Source organism: Rhinatrema bivittatum, unplaced genomic scaffold (assembly GCF_901001135.1).
Source record: "Rhinatrema bivittatum unplaced genomic scaffold, aRhiBiv1.1, whole genome shotgun sequence".
Classification (NCBI taxonomy): Eukaryota; Metazoa; Chordata; class Amphibia; order Gymnophiona; family Rhinatrematidae; genus Rhinatrema; species Rhinatrema bivittatum.
In genome coordinates, this window is record NW_021821041.1 from 102,367 (window position 1) to 108,720 (window position 6,354).

The 6,354-nt window shown below is 42.5% G+C and overlaps 1 pseudogene; it reads left to right on the plus strand.

Moving 5' to 3' along the window:
• Positions 1-4,017: 4,017 nt before the first annotated feature.
• On the plus strand, positions 4,018-4,633 carry LOC115082388 (annotated as a pseudogene).
• Positions 4,634-6,354: the final 1,721 nt, after the last annotated feature.

A 6,354-nucleotide genomic window follows, 5' to 3' on the forward strand; every position in this document is an offset into this window, starting at 1 on the left:
GGACTAGCACCACCACGCCTGGGTTCTGCTGTGTCGCAGGCCTGTAAAGACGGGGAGTGCCAACGGTGCCGCAGCCTCCTGCCACTCTTCCCTTGCTTTATATCGCCTACCAGCGATCGGACACGTCAGCAGCAGAGGTAAGCGGGGGATTTAAATCCCTGCCGCTCATCCCGGCGTCGCGCGCCGAAGGAGCGCGACAAAGGGGCCTGCCCCTTTGTCTCGCCCCTTCGTTGCAGCCCCGAAGGAGCCCCGACCCCTACCCCGGAGTGGCCACAGACAAACCTCTGCTTAATTAACGTTTCCCAGAGCAATAGTGTTTACAACCCTACGGATTTCGCAGCCGTGTGTGCAACGCTCCGCCTTCCAGGCCCCAAACCGCATCTCATCACCTTCTACTGGGATTCGTGCGATCGCCACCACCCACTCGGGGACCCCCTGCCTTCATCCAAAGTCTAACCAACCAATTCCTTAAGCAACCAGCTTTCATCTCGGCAACCAACCGTCAACTAACTACATCTCCCCACCCAACAGCTCTCAATCAACACCAGACAACCTCTTCCCAGCATTCAACACTCAACCTGCACCAGATTACATCTTCATGCCCCAGCATTCAACCAACTTCTCAAGCTACTCTCCATTATGTACCCCCTAACCATCCCCATCATCCACAACCTAAGGTGGAGAGCACCCAAGCTCCCCACCACACCACTCCACCACAACCGCCAACAGAGACTCAGGCCCATCATGCTGACACCTATCACCCAATGCCTTGGCCTGGCTCTTTTCTCAATCACTGTTTAATGCGCAATCCATATCCAAGAAAACGCACATACTCAATGACTTCCTATCCGACTCTAAACCAGATATCTGTGCCATCACAGAAACCTGGTTAAAACCAACTGACACAACTCTAATTAACCAGCTACCTATACAGACCTACGACATACTGTCCATACCCAGACAAAAAAAGAGGAGGAGGCCTCCTCTTAGCAACCAAAAAATCACTAGGTCTGACATTGCAGACATCCAATACCATAGCCAAAATGGAATTCGCTTTATTCAACTCTAAACATCTGACTATCGCCTTAATCTACGCTCCTCCCGGTCTTTAGAATCAGACCCTCCCCAATCATAGAACTAACAGCAAAACACTTAAATTCAGGAAAACCGGCTATCTTGATGGGAGACTTCAACCTCCACGTGGATGTCCAACCTCATTCCTCCAACTGCAAAACCCTTCTCTCCTCCCTCAACCATATGGGTTTCAGACAAATTGTGACAGAACCTACCCACAAAGCTGGTCATACCTTAGACCTGATCTTTATAAACGAAGGTCTTACATCCCACTCCACCCCAACCTGCCTTGCGGTTCCTTGGACTGACCACCGAGTCATCTCTTCAATGCTAAAGATCTTGAGCCCCTTCCCTAACAACCCAAACAATTAACATCTCAGTCAGGAAACAGTGTTCAGGAGATCACCTAAGTAAACACCTACCAAAGAACTAATGAATCTGGACCTCACCGACGCTAACTCAGCAACCTCATCATGGATCAACATCACCAACAAGGTTGCAGATCAAGTATGTCCCTTGACAACAAAGTCTATCAACCCGGACAAAGACAACAGGAAACCTTGGTTCACCACAGAACTAAAGTCTCGTAAACACGAGCTAGAAGCAAGGAAAACCAATGGCGTAAAAGCCCATCTACAACAACCCTACTCAACTACAAATCATGCCTCAACACCTACAGAAACGAAATCAACAAAACAAAAAGAGAATTTTTCTCCAAAAAGATACACCACTTCTCATTTGATTCAAGAGCGCTCTTCTCTTATGTCTCAGCCCTCACTAAACCTCCCGGACCAAACATCCCAGATGACCAAGCTCTAAAAAAAGCCAGAGAACTTGCCGACTTTTTCGACAACAAAATCACAGCCCTCGTAACCCCCCTCAAAGGGCCAACACCGCAAGCAAGCTTCGCAAGCAACCACAGCCAACAATCAGTTACAGCAACCGCTTCTCAACCCAACACACAAACATCATTGCTCGAATCTCTTGAACCCACATCCACCTTAGAAATAGCAAATATCATTAAGAAGATAAAACCATCCTCTCACCCCTTAGACCATATACCATCAAACTTGCTGATTCTATCCATGACATCATTGCCAAGCCAGTTGCCGATATCATTAATTGCTCCCTGCCCAAGGCCAAGTTCCTGACCAACTCAAGTTATCACTCTCAAACCTCTACTCAAAAAACCCAACCTTCCTACTACAGATCTGGCTAACTATAGACCCATAGCTAACCTCCCTATGCTAGCTAAAATTATGGAGAAAATTGTCAACAGACAACTTTCTGAATTCCTCGAAGACAACAATATCCTCACCAATAACCAATATGGATTCCGAAAGAAAAAGAGCACCGAATCCTTATTAGCCACACTAACGGACACCATTATCTTCAATCTCGAAAAAGGCCATCCTTGTCTCCTCGCTGCTGGATCTTTCCTCAGCGTTCGACACCGTGAACCACCCTAGCCTACTACAACGACTAACAGACATCGGCATCACTGGAGCAGCTCTCAACTGGTTTAAGTCCTTCCTAGAGAACAGAACATACAAAGTTAAGATAAACAACAAGGAATCTCACCCCATCCAAGTCAAGATGGGGGTACCACAAGGATCATCACTCTCCCCCACCCTCTTCAACATTTACCTTCTCCCACTCTGTCATCTACTTACTAACCTCAAGCTCACCCATTTCTTATACGCGGATGACATTCAAATTCTCATCCCTATCACGGAGAAACCATACAAAAAACCATGGCCTACTGGAAAAAATGCCTATCATCCATCAACGATCTTCTAACCAGCCTCAATCTAGTGCTAAACACCAAAAAAAACGGAAATTCTCATAATAGCACCGGAGCATTCTACCCCGCCAACATCCTGCAACTCTCCAGACACCTCAGGATATTCCACAGCACCTCAAGTCAGAGATCTGGGAGTACTACTAGACAACAGACTCAGCCTCAATAAATTCATAAATAACACTACAAAAGAATGCTTCTTTAAATTACATGTGCTAAAGAAACTAAAGCCCCTTCTACTCTACAGGGATTTCCGCACAGTACTCCAAGCCATCATCCTTACCAAATTAGACTACTGTAATTCACTCCTGCAAGGCCTTCCAGCATACACTACCAAACCACTCCAGATGGTTCTGAATGCTACTGCAAGGATCCTTACCAATGCCAAAAAAAGGGACCATATCACCCCAATCCTCCAGCATCTCCACTGGCTTCCCATCAAATATAGGATTCAGTTCAAGACTTGCACGATGATTCACAAGGCACTACATAACATCCCCCCTCAACTTAACTTTCCAGCTTCAACTACACTCTTCTAACAAACCAACCAGAAGGGCATACCAGAATAGAATGATCACCCAACCTGCTAAATCTACCCTGAGGAAACGTGCTCTATCCACAGCAGGCCCGTCTCTCTGGAACTCACTACCACCGGACCTCCGCCTTGAACCGTGCCATACTACTTTCAAAGTGAAACTCAAGACTTGGCTTTTTCATCAAGCTTTCCCAGAGAGCTAAAAGCAAGAAGAACAAACTTTCAGCCTTGTCTTACAGCATTATTGTAATGTTCATATTGTGTCAGTTATATGTTTCAAGTTGTTTTCTAAGTTGTCTCTAAGTTGATCTTAGCTGTTTCATAATAGATTTTACCTTGATTATTATCCGTTCATTATATTCGATATGTTCCATGTAAACCGCCTCCCCGGCGAGTAGTTATTTCTGTTAAATGTGAACCGGAGTGATATGTATTGTATACAGGAACTTCCGGTATATAAAAACCAAAAATAAATAAATAAATAAATAAATAAATATGTGCAGCATGCACGGTCGTTTGACTAAGGCTATGCAGCCACACATGGGGGGACACAAAAAAACCCCCCACTGACATGTACTGATGGCTGGACAGAGAGACACTGCCAATAATGGTGCTTTTGCTTTTTCGCAAAGCATGGCGAGAAAAGGATCGGAGAAAAGACTTCCATTTCTTTTTCCAGCTAATTCTGGACCTTGCTGTTTATAGATATTTGGATACCTCTCTAGTTGATATTGATGTACAACCAACTTACATACTAATAATGGTTAAAAGTAAGCCATTCCAACTTGTGCTTCCAGCAGAAGTGAAGCCTGATAGTAGTTCTGCCAAAAGATCTCAAACAACCGGGCACTTGGTTATCACCATGCCAAAGGCTACAGAAATAATTATGACAAAACTCAAAAAGTTAACAGTGAAGTCTACAGACATCAAATCAAAACAAATACCAGGGCAAAAAACATTGAGAAATTAGAAGTAGATCCTAGCAGACATTCATTCCCAGATGTGGCCAATATAATCCAGGAAAAGAAACCACTTGACCAAGGACCATTTAAATTACAGCAACTGAACCTAACAGAGACTAAAAATAATGCAGACTTTGAAGATAACCCTGATGTTCCACCGTTAATTTGAATGTTTTCACACGTTATCACCAGTTCTCCTCTGAGGCAGCCATGTTAGCAGCAAAACATGGACCATATTGGGAGGATTCTTTGAAACTGACAGCAGAAATAGAGACATATCTATTTATCTATATAGATATAGATATAGACATATATATGTACATATAAAACGTTAACAAAATGCAATGGTTTAATGTTATTTATGTTTTGGTTTGGATACTTGTTTAACATGGTTAAATAAAAATTAATGAATTTTGTAAATTGTATAAATTATTATTGTGTGAGATTTAGTGTATTTACCACTTGATTTTTGCATTTTTAGACAGGCTCATTTGCCTATGCAAATTCCTCTCTTCCTAGTAAATGAGGTTGAAAACCATGCTCCCTATAACTAGGCGTGGGTCAAGTCCTATATCATAGTTGTGTTTATTTGAGAAGGAAAATATGCTAGTCTCTTTTTAAAAAAATGCTGGGATTTACTGTTGCCTATGTAATATTTATTGATGTTCCTATGTTCAGAAACTCTGTTTATTGTAACGCCTTAACCGCGACAGTTTTGTTCTTTGGAAACCGACCTGATTTGATACTTGTATTAAGAAGGTCGGTATATAAAAATCCTAAATAAATAAATAAATTTCTTGTTCCCTTCTTGGCATCCTACTTATTACAAATGAATTTCGGCAGTGAGAAGGGACTGCTGCTTTAAATTTTTTTCATAGATATTTTTAACCTTTTGTCTTTGATCTACTATGCAGTCATATGGGCTACCATTTTTGCTTTCATTTGCATTTCATTATATCCTAATTACAGACCTTTTACATTCTGCTTGAATGCATATCAATAATTCTCTGATTTAATTTTATGTCCACAGTATTGGTGTATCAGCAATCCAGTGTCCAGTTGACTAATAGGGACTATAAAATTAGTTGGTCACTAGTTTCCACCAAGATGTGGATAAACTTCTTCTGGTTTATATAGTACACTAGACAAATATCAGGCCTTACATATTAGAGATGGTTTTTTTTTATTTTTTTAACTTAAGAATCCTGGCAAATGTTGAAATTAAGTAATTTTGACTTTTTTATATTAACCACCCTCTCCTCCCCTAAAGAAGATAATTAGGGATACACAAATCCCCAAACTTTTAGGACAATGGCTTGCCTGATGGCAGTTGGAAGATTCACTAATAAATACAGATTAGCTGGAAACTCAAGATCAGTGGTCACCGGATAAAACCCAGCTATTTTCCAGGAGATAAGTTTGCAAAATATAATCTTAGAACATTAAGGGAAAGTAGGGAGATGATAAAAATTCATCCTACAACTAGATGCTTTATCATTTCCTTTTGATTTCCGCATTGTTACCTGTGCTTCTATAAACCCTGCCCACCAAGAAACACATGAAAATATGGGAGGAGTTTCAGATCATAATGACTGATTACTATCGGAATCTGTTTTGACATAGCAGTTTTCTCCTGCTCCTGTCCACTTAAAGCTCGATCAGAACTATGTCAGGGCAATAAGCCTTCATTCACAACTACCGGGAAATTCTCCCACTCCTGGCTAGATTTTCATCTCTTCCCAACTTATATTTAATCCAGTCATTGCTGTGACCATTCTGGGCTGAGGGTCATGCACTGGGGTTACAATCATGGAACCAGAATCCAGCTAGTAGGTGTCACGCTTACGCAATGACTCTGGGCTCCCTTCCCTCCGCAGCATCCCCAGCTCCGGCCTACCTAGAGGAGCAGAAGGCCCCCAACAGGCACCTTCCACATGGCACTGCACAGCACTTATCACCCGAGCCGCAGGCTGTCCCTATCA